The sequence below is a fragment of the Podarcis pityusensis genome, assembly GCF_964106645.2.
Source record: "Podarcis pityusensis genome assembly, chromosome: 7".
Lineage (NCBI taxonomy): Eukaryota > Metazoa > Chordata > Lepidosauria > Squamata > Lacertidae > Podarcis > Podarcis pityusensis.
Genome location: NC_138031.1, coordinates 65,643,877 through 65,659,486, shown reverse-complemented (window position 1 = coordinate 65,659,486; position 15,610 = coordinate 65,643,877). Strand labels below are relative to the sequence as shown.

The 15,610-nt window shown below is 42.3% G+C and overlaps 1 pseudogene across 1 annotated transcript in view; it reads right to left on the bottom strand.

The window, feature by feature from the left end:
- The window catches only part of LOC308481836 (enoyl-CoA delta isomerase 2-like), a 37,610-nt pseudogene extending 28,035 nt beyond the window's left edge, over positions 1-9,575 (bottom strand). The window contains exons 1-3 of the transcript XR_013991431.1: positions 9,522-9,575; positions 8,179-8,365; positions 3,845-3,904 (exon numbers count right to left, since the gene is read on the bottom strand). The product of XR_013991431.1 is annotated as an enoyl-CoA delta isomerase 2-like (transcript). The remainder of the gene's footprint in view (positions 1-3,844; positions 3,905-8,178; positions 8,366-9,521) is intronic.
- Positions 9,576-15,610: the final 6,035 nt, after the last annotated feature.

The window sequence follows — 15,610 nt, the reverse complement described above, 5'->3', positions numbered from 1 at the left end:
GAAAGTTTCTCGCATGTCAGTTTACTGTTGAGAACTGCACCAGCACATGATTTTTTGTCTCAGATCGTAATTTCATTAATATCAAAAAGAATTCCACGCCAGTGGGTCTGATCCAAGTCTCTCTTAATGGCAGATTCCTTTACATGGAGAAGGGATGGACAAGGCTAAGCCCCAAAACCTGAAGCTTCAGGACTCAGCTGAATAAAGACAAGGTGGCCTTTGAGCGTGTGCAAAGTGTACACCTCTCACCACCACTTAACCACAACCTTACCCCCACCCCTGCTGCCAAATGCATACTTGGATGAAGGCTTTCCAGGTCAAACAGCCCAAGCTCCGTCGGTTATGATTCACTGGGCCAAAGATTTTGGGTATAATATACAGCTGAGTGATTGGGTAAAATTATGGAAAGAAGGTTTAAAATTTACTGCATGCAATGCCCTAAAAGAAAATGTGATGAAAATGATGTGTAGATGGTATATTACACCTGTTAAGTTAGCGAAAATGTATAAATTCAGCAATAAATGTTGGAAATGTAAAGAAAATGATCCGATGCACGCATCAAAAATGCCGAGTCAGTGCTGCGTGACTTGATTTTATAACCTTTGGTCCATCCCCCTAAATGGCAACACCAAAATTTGCCCAGTAACCCAACCGCCCAATCACTGCGGATGGTCATCCATACTAACCCGCCCAGCAACAGAAGGGTGGCCTGTCAGACCCCACCACAACACGTGTTCTCTATGAAGGAGAACACGCTTTCTAAAATCCACAGGGCACATGAGACCATTTGCTTTTACTGCTCAGTTGCTGTTTGGACTTGCTCAGTCTCTCCTGTATTAAACCCTGCTCCTTTAAACATGCCTACATTTCACTGGATCCCACCAGCCCTTCCATTCTGAACAGCAGAGAGGTGCAAAGATGATGATGTAGTTGTGTTTCTGCCCCCCTTAATGGGGGGCTCTCAAGGGTTAGGGTTAAGCTCTCTAGATTTGCAGTCACAGTCCAGAGCTCTTTTGACATCAGTGTGGATAATAGTATATGTAGTAAATATGTGGGTAATAGTATGAATCAAGCATTTAATTATGAGAACATATTTAAAAGCTCCTGCTTACTTCAGCTGCTCTCCACTATTTTTCTGAATATCTTGCAAGTTTTCGGCAAAAATGTTAAGATCGTTCCCACTACAGTAGTAATCGCCACGTCCTACAAAGATCCAAAAGTAACATTTAAAATGTATGCAGTATGCTGATTTATCAGGATGGTAAACATAATAGAAATAACAAAGACACGAACAAAACAAAAAAACAAAAAACATTGCTGAGGTTGCAATCCAAATCTAATTAACCAGGAACCTTTTTTTATTATATGACTAGATGACCCTTGTGGTTCCATCCAACTCTATGATTCTATATCTTAGAAAGAGAGGCTACAAGGGGCAATGTACCTTCATATACAGTGGTACCTCGAGTTAAGAAGTTAATTCGTACTGGAGGTCCGTTCTTAACCTGAAACTGTTCTTAACCTGAGGTACCACTTTAGCTAATGGGGCTGCTGCCACCGCGCTGCCACTGTACAATTTCAGTTCTCATACTGAAGCAAAGTTCTTAACCCGAGGTACTATTTCTGAGTTAGCGGAGTCTGTAACCTGAAGCATCTGTAACCTGAAGCGTCTGTAACCTGAGGTACCACTGTACAGTAAGCCCGCAACTTATGTGAAGGTTCAGTTCCCGGAAACTTCGTACAAACACAAAAAAACGTGTAAAGCCAGGAAGTCCCTTTAAACAATCTGTAATAATACCACAACCCAAAACACAACAGCATTCTGCAGCTCAGAACACCTTCCTCTCACTCTCAGACCACCACTGCTTGCTCTTTATGCGCTAGCTAGGCCCCATATCACTCTCTGACTCTCTGACAACACACAAACTCTCTCTCAGGGTGAGTGCAATGACTTAAGGGATTGTCAACTGTTATTTCCTCCTCTCTTGCCTCCTTCCGAAAGTTTTTCTACCAAGTATTTATACTCCCGTTCCCCCCATGTTCTTCCAATCTATTTATATCTATTATATCTATTTATATCTTCTTCGATCGCCTGGGTAAGGTTGGGATCACATAAGAAAAGTGAGTGTAAGTTGCAGGCTTGCTATACTACTGGGCACAATATAGAGAAAATATTAATAAGATATACACCCAGTTCTACATCAGAAAGAAGTGACTAGATGGGTGGCCTGAGCAAAACAATATGTTACAAATGAAATTTGTCCTTTGGTCTCCAATGGCAATTGCTTATCATTTATTCTTGATTTTATTTATATTAACATTTTAAAATGATGATTGCAATGGCTTTGTATCCTTGTATTAATTGGATTCTAGATTTCAAATAAATATATTTCGGAGCAAACGAATGTTCAGACCCAACTTTTACATCAAGGCAAATCTGCTAGTCTATGTGTGTTACTTAGCAGCCTATTTCATGCTATTCAATGAGCGTTATTCCCAAGTAGGGAAAGGGGGGGAACAGAATTGCATTTAAAGGCTAGCCTACCTGCTTTGCACTTTCTGAAATAATACGAGAATCTTTTTCTGAATTTTGCATTGCTGTTTGCCATCCAATTGCTTAGTACAAATGTACATGTTTGCATTTTTATGTTGTGAACTGCTTTGAGATCTAGAGTCAATGGGATATTTCACTGAAATGCTCTCTATGTGGCGCTACTCTTGAGGTTGACCCGGAAGTTGTAGCTAGTGTGACGTGTGTTGGCTCGACTGCTCACAGAATGTTGCCATCCTATTACACCATTGCTGAAATATCTGCAATGGCTGCCAATTAGCTACCGGTAACAACACCAGCACACCCAAAATGCTGGTCTCTATACAGGACCAGGATACCTAAAAGATTGTCTCATTTCCTATATACCTCATCAATCACTGTGTTCTACAGGAGAGGGCATGCTGCAGATAAAATCTTACAATGTTGTAACTGGGCCTTTACTGTGGTGGCTCCTAATTCTTTGGAACTCCATCTCATTACACATCAAACAGGTACCAACTTTATTATCTTTTCAAGTCCTGTTAAAGAATTCCTCTTTCAGTAAGTTTTCCAAGAGGAGATTTCTATTCCAGTCAGTATCTGAATTTATTTGAAATTGTTTTATATGTATATAGTTGTTTTATATGTATGAGACCAGAGTTCAAATCTCCACTGGGTGACCTTAGGCCAGTCACTCACTCCCAGCCTAACCTACCTCACAGGGTTATTGTGAGGATAAATTGGAGGGGAGGAGATACAAGTATGCAACCTTGAGCTCCTTGGAGCAAAGGCTGAATATAAATGTAATTTAAAAAATGGTTTTAACTGTTCTTGTATGTGCAATATGTTTTGTATATGATTTTTATTCAGAAATGAATTCTTATCATCATCATCACCATCATTATGCCCTTGTAAACTGTTGTGTGAGGGTAATATACCTTGTAAGGTTGGAAATACATGTCAATAAATAACAGGAAATGGAAGTATTGCCCCTCTTCCACAAAGAAATCGCAATGTCTTGGGAGCTTTTAGCATGCGATACTTACAGGCGTTTTTCCACCGCCATAATAATTGGAAACACATTCTTTTTCAAGCCCAATATTTTACAGGAATTCTGTATTCCTTCCTCCCTTGGTGGATAAATTTCAGGCTCTGTGGACCAATTGAAGCTCAAAAGTTTTCTAGAGGAAGAGGAACCTTTTGTTCTGCCAGACAGATTCTTTCTAACAATTTCCACCCACAGGAGAGAAGGTTTGGCCGCTGCTTTATTAACACTACTCTCAGAACTTCCACGATAAAAATACCTGTTATTACAGTCAATGTGGAATCATCCTTGGCAGCTTCTTCAAGTGCTCGCATAATTTCACCATACATCTGTGGGAAAAGAGAAGGAGGGGAGGAGGAAACTGAGAGTATGGGGAAGACAGCATTTCACTCACGCTATCTAAATATTGTAGAGATAACATGGCAAACCAACTATCAAATCCCGAAGAATCTCTACCGGGATTATTTTACTCCTCTGTTCTCTGTTTTGTGCCTACAGTATGGAGATAAGTTGATTTTGGTTTAATTATTATGAGTTGGCCCCAAAGAATGTAAGGGTGGTATTCATCTAGGTTTCAGTCAGAGCAGAGCCACGAAATGAACATGCAGCAATTGGAGGAAACCACACATAAAGATATGCAGGTTAAGCATACATGTGGTCTAAACCACTCAGCCTCTTGGGCTTGCCGATCAGAAGGTTGGCGGTTCGAATCCCCGCGATGGGTTAAGCTCCCATTGCTCTGTCCCAGCTCCTGCCAACCTAGCAGTTCGAAAGCATGCCAGTGCAAATAGATAAATAGGTACCGCTCCGGCAGGAAGGTAAACGGCGTTTCCGTGCGCTCTGGTTTCCATCACGGTGTTCTGTTGCACCAGAAGCAGTTTAGTCATGCTGGCCACATGACCCAGAAAGCTGTCTGTGGGCAAACGCCAGCTCCCTTGGCCTAAAAAGCGAAATGAGCGCCGCAACCCTACAGTCGCCTTTGACTGGACTTAAACGTCCAGGGGTCCTATACCTTTTTACCTTATCCTTGAAGAAAAGAGATGCTATTGCTGGAATATGTGAGGGAAGGCTCCAGACCACTGCCCTGTGTGCTTTGTGCCAGGTGGCAGGCAATTTCTCACAATGCTAGAGTACCTGACATTGTGTTGCTCTGGAGAATGGTAGGAAATTAAAATGGTGGTTGATAGCCACCCGTATGAGGTCTTCAGGGGCATTGTGGGAAATTTAAAACGATCACTCATAGCCACCCACCAACTGCTGCTGCCGCCAGGTAAATCCATCCCTACTGATGCAGGAGGGGCCCCAGAAATTGATCCTATCAAAAGAAGGGGTCTTACAGCTACCACTTAGGGATTTTTACACTAGCAGCAGTTATAGACTTCCATGGGGTTAAGACTTCAATCATTTCCATGCTTCATAAGCCAGTCCTTTTGGAATATGGAGCATGACTGAAACACTCTTGACTCAAAGCAGAATAGACTAAATGTGCTAAGAGAGCTCAGTGTCAGTGGGTAATTTGCTCATTTTGGGGATTGCTTCTTAGCCAGCAAACGAAACCATGGGCAAGCCTGGAAGCTTGGCATTCCTCTCCTTAATCATTTGTGAAACTGAGCCAACCATGAATTATTACAGAGAGAATCACGAGAGGCCCACTCCTTTAAACATAAATTTAGGAGCCTGGGACGGTACATAAATTACCACTACAACCAATAATTTAGCATAATAAGGCCATTTTAGTTGACATGGAATACACATCAGATTCCAGTTGATGCAGAGTCATCAGAACGTTGGCTGGCAGTGAAGAAGAAAAAAGAATTATGTAAAGAATTTATATGAAACTGCTTCGATCTCTAACAAACTGCAACTGCCCAAATATGTGTACCAAAGGACAGTGGCATGACCCATTTGAAGCCCACATATTTGAAATGAAGGACAGGATTTCCTGCATCTCTGGAATGACTGCATTGAAATTAGCCTATGATCCATTTATTTTACAGGTTATTACTGCCCTTAGTCAGACCCTGTGCAGCCAGTTTTGAAATTAATGTGCCCTTAAGTGCCATTAGAAATGGGTAACTGCCAGCTTGTGTAATACTTATATAAGTGCACTAAGATTTACACACAAGGGCTTCTTACAGCCTCTGCAGGAATGGGGTCCCTGAAAGTGGAAGCAACCAGCCTTTTCACAAAAGAATTGTGGTACCGTTTTAAATCAGAAGTCAGGGAGGCCATTTTTCTCTGGATCATTGGTTTTCTTCCAGTGACAAAGCTATCCTCTGATTTCTCTTGGTTCATATGCTTTCTTAGTTCTATAAATGTATTTCCTTTTACTGATGAAGGCGTGCAGCAGTTCTTACTCAGCCCTTTTCACTAGAAAAATATTTCCCCTTTTCCTATTTCTGTATTTCTATCAATGATTCACCTTCTGTGGTCTCTGTTGAGTTGAATATTTTGTGAATCAGTCCTACACCCCAGTAATGTAGACTGACTACTGACCTGCTGGATTTTGGTTTGCACTGATTGTTTTGATATTCCTGTTTGTTTTCCTTGCTTTCTTTCCCCTGAAAATTTCAACAAAGACAATTTTGAAGCAAAACGTTTTGCCTTTGATTTGGATTGTGGAGCCTTCTCTGATCCTGCTAGCTCTCCAGTTTGCCGTAGGCAATTTATATAAGAGCAAATGCAATAATAGTAATCCTGATTGGTCAATAATAAGCAAGTGATTAGCTCTCACGTATTCCTGGCACGTGAATCAGAAGTGAAATAAAATGAGTCAAAGAGATATTCTCACTGGCTCATACTGATTTAGGGGGGGGGGAGTTATGCATTGACAAGAAAGAGAGAGAGAGAGCACAGATTTGCATAAGATGTGCACATGCTATTTTATATGTATAGTTGCATATTTAAGGGCCCTCCAGATGTCATTTTATGGTACAATCATGGCTATTTTCACTCATGATGGAAACAGGGCTGTTATGTGCAACCCACCTTCAGGTGCCAAGCGGAAACATTCCTCTTCAACCAGGCATATAAAATAGTCTCCGTTTACAGGTTACTGATTTATAAGCAAATTGGTTACCACCAAAAATCATTCTCCTGTCATTTGGCTTCCATGGTGGAATCTACACACATATTTTAAAAAAACGCTGTGAAAATGCTTTGAAAAAACAAACAAAAACATTTTGATAAATTACATTGAATTTTGCATAGCTCGCTGTTGCCATCTAGTGTCACATTTGTATATCGCACTTTACAACACATTTAAAACATTTTATTTGCAGCTGTGTAGCTGAGTCCCATGTAACATCAGTACTATACAACAGTGCCAATAACCTGAGTCACTCCAATCACAGGGTTACTTCCTCACATCACAAAACTATACAGTGGTGCCCCGCAAGACGAATGCCTCGCAAGACGAAAAGCCCGCTAGACGAAAGGGTTTTCCGTTTTTCGATGCGCTTCGCAAGACGAATTTCCCTATGGGCTTGCTTCGCAAGACGAAACGTCTTGCGATTTTTTTCGCTCCCCCCCCCTTTTCTAAGCCGCTAAGCTGCTAATAGCCTTTTAGCCGCTAAGCCGCTAAGCCTTTAATAGCCGCTAAACCGCTAATAGCGCTAATCCACTAAGCCGCTAATAGGGTTGCTTCGCAAGACGAAAAAACCGCTAGACGAAGAGACTCGCGGAACGGATTATTTTCGTCTTGCGAGGCACCACTGTACTTCCCTTGGGACACACACATTGGTTCAGGACAGCTCCTGCTAAACTGCTGCCCTCCAGCTGCTTAGAATTGCATCGGCCGGCTATCTGTTCCGGCCAGCACTGTGCTGGCTCAGACTGTTGGGAATTGTAGTCCAAAACAGCTAGCAGGCACCATGTTGGTGAAGGCTGGTGCAGGATGCAACCGTGCAGTGATCCAATGTGATCAACATATTCATGGAAGTTGGGGAACAATCTGTCAAGTAGCCAAAAAGAACTACTACATTTTTTGGCTATTGAGTTACTGCACTAACCTAAACTGGACCTGCGTTATGTGCTCAGAGCTTAAAATGCAGAGCTAGCCTACAACAACCTGCAATGGTTGTTCAGGGACACTTGGCTAAATTATCCAGGGTCTTAATAACAAATGTTTACTTAGTCATTTATCTTGACATGAAACGGCGATAAACCAAGACCCGTGTCATTTCCCCAGGAGTATTTTCCTTAGGTCTCAGTTGGCTTCAGCCTTTAATTAACCCCTTGATCATATAAAAAAATCAGAGGCTGAAACCCTAGAGGATTCTTGTTTCATGATAATAGCTCGTATTATGATGCCTGGAGAGATGCAATTTGCAAGAAAAGGGCCCAAAACAACATTTGCTTTGAAGAACATTTTGATTAAAGGGCCATGAAGTATATCACATCTCGGGGGAGAACATTATCTTCTAGATAAGGGATGCGTTGAGTCTTTATTGACCGCATTTTGTCTGCCTTGGCTAATTTAAACCAGAACAAATAGCCTGTTGTTAATTTCAAATTCTGGAATGCACACAGTGTTACCACCATTTGACACATAATGTAAATACCATGGGAGCCTGTCATTTAGAAGCTATCTTCGTGTACTCACCACAAGGTTGATAGCATTTTTTTTTGTCTGGGCGATTCAAGATTATTTTTGTGATCTTGTCCTCTGTAGTGACCAGAAGGGTTTCGTATCTGACTTTACTTTGAGCAGAAGATCCCACTTCCTTACTGGGAGAGTCACAAGTGGCCAGGCTCAACTGAGAATCCACATACGAGAGGCCAGCTCCGTTCTGTAGTCAGCAAAACATGATATGATTCAAAAGCCCAGTAATACAAAGCAGAATTACCTCCTACGGACACATGGCTGCGTTACATCTATATTCCACTTTTCTCTCTTCAAGAAGGGACACCAAAAAAATGGAAAGTAATTATTTACTACCAGATTTTAGCCCTGTTCATGTGTGTAGGGCATTTACATGTATCAACAGAAGAAAGGTTGCATCTCTAGCTCCACCCTTGAAATTGGGTCTCTCAGCTGCCACTGCCCTGACTTTGATGTATTGAGAACCGAGATCTGAAAGGGGAACTACTCAACTGAGCCACTGTTGACACGCACTGTTCCCTTTTCAAGCCTCCCTGCTCAATATTCAAAGGTGAGATGAAGTGAAATGAAGGCGGGAAATGGCGCGATGGCATGGGTGAATCTGTCAATTTCAGTTTCTCTTGGTTTTGCATTTTTGCAATCTTAAATACATCTCTCTACATTTCCACATCTGTCTGCCATTTCTAAAGAAAGTCCTCATGGCAATTCTGTGGGATAACCAGACTAATGGAGCCAGCATGCTTGAGTTTAATTAATGCATGAAAGGGTTAAAACCATAGAGTAAGCTTTCAAAGAAATAATATAGAATGAGGAGATAATATTTAAAACATAATGATTATAGAATGTGCATACAATATATGCACAAACTCTACTACCTCTTTTTATCTGGTGAATGTTAGGGGCCATACAACAGTGATTTAAAAACAGTGCATCTCTACTGGATTATGTTTACCTGCAAAGAAACCAGAAACGGCTACCTTTTTTTGCTGAAACAGGCTAAAGTATCCTAGAGATTCAAGCAAATGTATATAGTTGGCTATATTTAAACTGAGGTATAAAAGTGACGTATCTATTTTTAGTTATTTTAAATATTTCTATATTGCTTTTTATGGAGGGGAAGAACCATACCCAGGTAGCTTGACACTCCTTCCTAAAAGCGTGCTGCATATTTTATCATTTACAAAGTCAAAATGGGGTCTTCCCAGGGACTGCAGATAGGTTATTCAGAAATGACAAGATCGTCATCCATTTTGAAGAACACGCATATACAGGCAGCCCCATTGCACTGCTCCAGGAAAAAATGGCTGCATGTTGCAACAAAGTTAGCTATTATCAGTGTTTACCTCGGCACTCATCAAAGGCATAATTCTCAGCCGGTTAAGAACATTGCCATCCATTCGCAAAGCTAAGCATCGTCCGGTTTGGTTTAAAATTGGATAGGGGACCTTGGGGTCCCTTCCAACTCTATTATTATTATATTAAGGTTTGATAAAATTGGTTCAACTCCATGGTCATAATAACAAGGATTAAAAACTTTTGTACAGTAAATCATGTTAGAACGTGCTAGGCCAGAATTACACATTTCCAGTGCAATTTACAATCAACTGCCAAAAGACCACTGAATCACCTAAGGGAATCTTTTTTCTTTTTCTTTCTAATTTGGCCAACGAGATAAAATTATATGGGAATTTGGTGTCAATCACTCATGAGTCGTTTTGCAATGTCTGTGGATTGGGGGTAAACATGAGTGGCGGACCTGTATCTTTATACTCGCATAGGCATATACTTTGTTCGTAAATACTGTTGATGTTATGTACTGAAGTTCTCACCCTGGCCCAGCAGGGGGATACTGTAGATAGTTTTCACTCAGGTCCACATATGCAAATAAGGGATTGAAAGTGACGTTCAGTGATTGGATAGTTCCAGAAAATGGTTACTGTTGCGTTCTAGTGGAGCTCTATATAAGCAGGCTGGCTGAACCCTTCAGTTCAGTTCTGTTCTGGCCTGTGAATAAGCAAGAGCTGTTTTGAAGAATTGCTGTGTCGTCTGATATGTTCACCCACAACATAACAGTTGATATCTTGACTGCTGCCCTGCAAGGGTTGATATAATAAATCTCCCACATTGGTTGTATGGAGAAACAGCCGTAGGGTAGTAAGAGGTTATAGGTTTCTAGGCATAGTAGTTTTCACCTTCAAAGTACTTTATGAGAATTAACTCATCAGTCCCCTCACATCCACAACTCCCCAATGTAGAAGGTAATTCTGAAATAGTCAGATTCATTTTTGACTTCTTTAATACAGCAGCTTAGGGAAAAGACGTCAAGTTCTTTTCTCCTTTAATTTTCCGGATCTCACCTACCTTGCTTCGCGATTTGTAGCAGCTTAGCTTTTGTTCCCAAGTCCTCCATCTTGTTTTCAGCTTTTGCAAAGCCTTCCCTGAATGACCAAACTGGCAATTCCTGTTTTTAGCATGTGCACCTCAACCAGCAGTGCTCTACCCAACCATGCATTGTTCAAAAGTGACATTTAAAGCATTTTCAGAGTCACAGCTTCCCCCAAAGAATCCTGGGACCTTTAGTCTGTTGAGGGTGCTGAGAATTATAGCTCTGTCAGGGGTCTCCTAACAACCTCACTCCCACAGTCTTCATCAGATCAAGTCCCTGGAATTGCGTAGGTCTGCATAAAAAATTATATTTATATTTACATACCTTGGTAGTGCCACCCGCCCTGTGGAACACCCTCCCATCAGATGTTAAGGAAACTAACAACTATCTGATTTTTAGAAGGCAGCCCTGTATAGGGAAGTTTTTTCATGTCTGATGTTTTACAATTTTTATATGTGCTGTAAGCCGCCCAGAGTGACTGGGGAAACCCAGCTACACCCAGATGGGTGGCATATAAATAAGAATAAGAATAAGAATTATTATTGTTTGGTCTTGTGGTTGACATAACTTGCCCCAAGCTTTTGATTGATCCCAAGTCTTCACATGCCCCAAGTCCCAAAAGGGGACAATTCCCATGATCCTTTGTGGGAAGCCAGGACTGTTTAAAGTGGTATAAAACTCCTTTAAATGTACAGTGCAGATGGGGCCTTAGGTTCTAAGCACACACACAGCCCAGGAATTGGTTTTCCGTACTGAACTGTGCTCACAATTATTATACTGGAAAATCAATTCTAGGTTTTCTTTGAGCAGCCTATTTTTGTGTGAGAGAGTGGTGGGGGTGCTTTTTGCTGTGGTTAAATTGAGGCAAGGAAGACGGGCTACCCCTATGCTATTCATATAATCAGTTATCAGTAATCAATATATTCATATATGCTCACACATAATCAGGGCTTACAGTATTTTATAATCCATTTTGAATCAAAGGGAAGCTGTGCCTTATCTATCTGCATACTGCTTGAAACAGCAAAATTAGGAGCCGACCTTTCCCCTACAAACATCTGTGTACCCTGGACAAGGGGAAAACGTGAATCAGAGATACTGGTACAAAATCCCCTCAGATACAGGCTAAATTAATCCACAGAACAGGAAGAGCAAACCACAAAATCTCCAATACTCCCTGTCCTGTCATAACTAGGGGAGAGGTTAGACAGAGCATCACTGCAAGCAGCGGAAAGCAGAACTAGAACTCTGTGCTTGACCAGGAGCTGGAAGCATGGCAAGAAGCTTGCTAATTGGCTAATTTTTGCTGGCAATATCGTGACTGCCTCATGGTTGTCTCATGATCTATGATTTGCTGTGATCTGCTCAGGTATAAAGACCTCTGGATTTCTGTCAATCGGGGTCCCAGTTCCTTTTGGAAGAGATTCCAAACTGGGTCCTTATTGCCTGGCAATAAACTTCACCTTCTTATTCTCCATTGCTGCGTCTGCCTGATCCTTATTGACGCCAAGCAAGTACCTGCTTGCGTTCACGTGCTTCAAAATCTTTGCAGGGAGGTAAAAAAGTTTTTTATTTTATATTCTTTATTAAAAGATTAAAAAAATACACGACTACAAGTGCGCAGAGTAAGGTGAGACACAAATAAGAAGAAAAGAAGAAAAGAAGTCAGAGCCATGTAGAAAACAAAACAGAACACCAACAAAAAAATTGAATACATTACCAAACAAAGTAAAAAAAAAGTTACTGTAGTTAACCAACCCTCAATCTAATATGGTATTAATAAAAGTGAATTCCAAATATCATTGACTTTGTCCATGGCAAGTCTACGTTTGTATGCAACTTCTTCATGTGTAGTGAGTTTGGACATTGTTTCAATCCAGTCGTTGAAGGAAGTTGCTTCTTAGTTATTATTAAATTTACCTTCTGTCTATTCTAGTTTTATGGTAAATTTATTCAGTGTTTATCAGTGTCCTGGTTTTCAGGTCAGAGAATGCATCCCTCTAGTTGACTCTAATCTTTTTATCGCCACTGGGAATTGGTGGGGATTCTAAACTGGCCAATCTTTAATATCCACTGGTTTTAAGCATAGTCATGCTGGCCACATGACCCAGAAAAATTGTCTGCAGACAAATGCCGGTTCCCTCGTCCTGTAAAACTAGATGAGCACCACAACCCCAGAGTCGTCCGCGACTGGACTTAACTGTCAGGGGTCCCTTTACTTTTACCTTTAAGTGTGGGATTTGATGCTGACAAGGGACCAAGATTTAATGAATCATTCAGCACCTAGCACCCACTTACTCTACAAACACAAAGCAGACAGATTTTCTACTCTGTAGGAACAAAGGCCTGTCACAGATCATAGAGATATGTGGGAACTGTTTTGACAGCTGTAGGATTAATTTCCATTTAAACTCTAATGTGTGTTGCGAGGTGGTGGGGAGGTGCGTAGATAAAAATTAGGTATTTGGTGGAAGACCACTTCTGATTAATGTCTTTCTGCATTGGGGAAAATATTATCAGTGGATCTGAACCTAATGCAAACAAGGTCCATCTGGAAGGATTTTCTTTTGATAAGATTATGAGAAATGTAATTTCAGCTGGAATTTATTTCCCTCACGGACATGCATCTCAGTTAGTATGCCTCCTGACTGAATGCCTACCAATGGCTCATTATTGATCAGTTATTGCTACTTCTCCAAACAGCAGATTAGTTTCTCACATCTATAAAATAATACCATTTATAGAGCAATCCTGAGAAGTAAGACCACAGAGTTCAGTAGGTCTTACTCTCAGGTAAGAATGACAGCCAATGTTCTTTTTGTGTTTTCTTCAAGTCTCTCCTGAGGTTCAAGAAAAATATTTGTATTTTATTTTTTCTTTTCTATATTATTCTTTTCTTTTGATATATTGCCTTTTATTACCTTTCTATAAAGGAGTTTGGATTTTACTGACTAATATGTTAAAAACCTCTGATAAAATTCTATATATAAGAAAGGGAAAATACTTTTATTTTCTCCTATTATTTTACCAGTGTGGCAACCTGGAGTTGATACATTTATTTTATCTATTTATTTCATAAAATTTATGTGCTGCTTCATTGTTGTTGTTGTTTTTAAAAAACACCAAACCTCTCAAAGTGGTTTACAAAGACATAAAACAATAAAATCAAGGAAAAAGTAGAACCATACTTTAAAATGCACAAAAGTTAAAATACTAAAACATACTGAAATTACCTCAACTTTCTAAGCAGTATTAAATTTTCCTCAGAGTTCACCATTTACATTGGTATATATACCTGAAATTCAGGATAAACTTCATGCATCTCATTAAATCAGTGGTAGCCAAACTTGGCCCTCCAGCTGTTTTTGGACTACAACTCCCATCATCCTTAGCTAACAGGACCAGTGGCCAGGGATGATGGGAATTGTAGTCCCAAAACAGCTGCAGGGCCAAGTTTGGCCACTACTGCATTAAACGGACTGTGCTCTGCCAAAGCTTAAGCGGCAATACATTTATTAGGCTTTAAGGTGCCACAAAAGTATACATTTACACAGTGCTTTTTTCTGGGGGGACACATACCCCTAAACATTTTGTGAATCTTTGTACAGTGGTACCTCGGGTTAAGTACTTACCGTATTTTCCGCCCTATAGGATGCACTTTTTCCCCTCCAAAAATGAAGGGGAAATGTGTGTGCGTCCTATGGGGCGAATACAGGCTTTCGCTGAAGCCTGGAGAGCGAGAGGCTCTCGCTCTCCAGGCTTCAGGAAGCTCTGTGCAACCCTCCGGAGCCCGGCGCCCAGCCGCGCCGGCCTTCGGAGGGTCGCGCAGAGCTGCCTGCCCTCCTGTGGTCCGCGCAGCTCTGCGCGACCCTCCGGAGCCCGGCGCCAAGCCGCGCTGGGCTCCAGAGGGTCGCGCAGAGCTGCCTGCCCTCCCGGGGTCCGCGCAGTTCTGTGCAACCCGCTAGAGCCTGGCGCCAAGCCACGCCGGGCTCCGGAGGGTTGCGCAGAGCTGCCTGCCCTCCTGCAGTCCGCGCAGCTCTGCGCAACCCTCCGGAGCCCGGCGCCAAGCCGCGCCAGCCTCCGGAGGGTCGTGCAGAGCTGCCTGCCCTCCCGGGGTCCGCGCAGCTCTGCGCGACCCTCCGGAGCCCGGCGCCAAGCCGCGCTGGGCTCCGGAGGGTTGCGCAGACTGCCTGCCCTCCCGGGGTCCGCGCAGTTCTGTGCAACCCTCCAGAGCCTGGCGCCAAGCCGCGCCGGGCTCCGGAGGGTTGCTCAGAGCTGTCTGCATTCTGAAGCCTCGGGCGCGCTGAAGAGCGCGCCCGGGCTTCGCACAGCTGTCCGCAAGCCTGGGGAGACCGGTGCGGCTCCCTAGGCTTTGCGGATAGCAGGCTGTTCTGGGGGCTGGGGTCGGGGGAAGCTCGGGCTTCCCCCGTGCCAGCCCCGTGCCTGGGGGGGGAAATATTTTTTTTTCTTTATTTCCCCCCCCCAAAAAACTAGGTGCGTCCTATAGGGCGGTGCGTCCTATGGGGCGAAAAATACGGTAATTCATTCCGGAGGTCCGTACTTAACCTGAAACTGTACCTAACCTGAAGCACCACTTTAGCTAATGGGGCCTCCCGCTGCTGCCGTGCCACCAGAGCACAATTTCTGTTCTCATCCTGAAGCAAAGTTCTTAACCTGAAACAATATTTCTGGGTTAACGGAGTCTGTAACCTGAAGCGTATGTAACCCGAGGTACCACTGTACTTTTTCCATTTACTGTATTTATTTTCCCCGATTTGAACTATAAAATGGTGATTTTCTGGAGTCAAAATGAGAGCACCCCTAAACATTTTTTTAAAAGAAAAAAAAAGGCACTGCATTTACAGCACCTTTGAAACACATTTTTTCCCCCTCAGAGAATCCAGGGAACTGTAGTTTGCCTCTCACACACTTAGAATTCCCAGCAACCCTGAACAAACTACAGTGCCCATAATTCTTTGAGGGGAGGTGTTTTGAACGTGCTTCAAAATTACAGTGTGTGTGTACCCAGCCCTAGAGTTTGCCTTC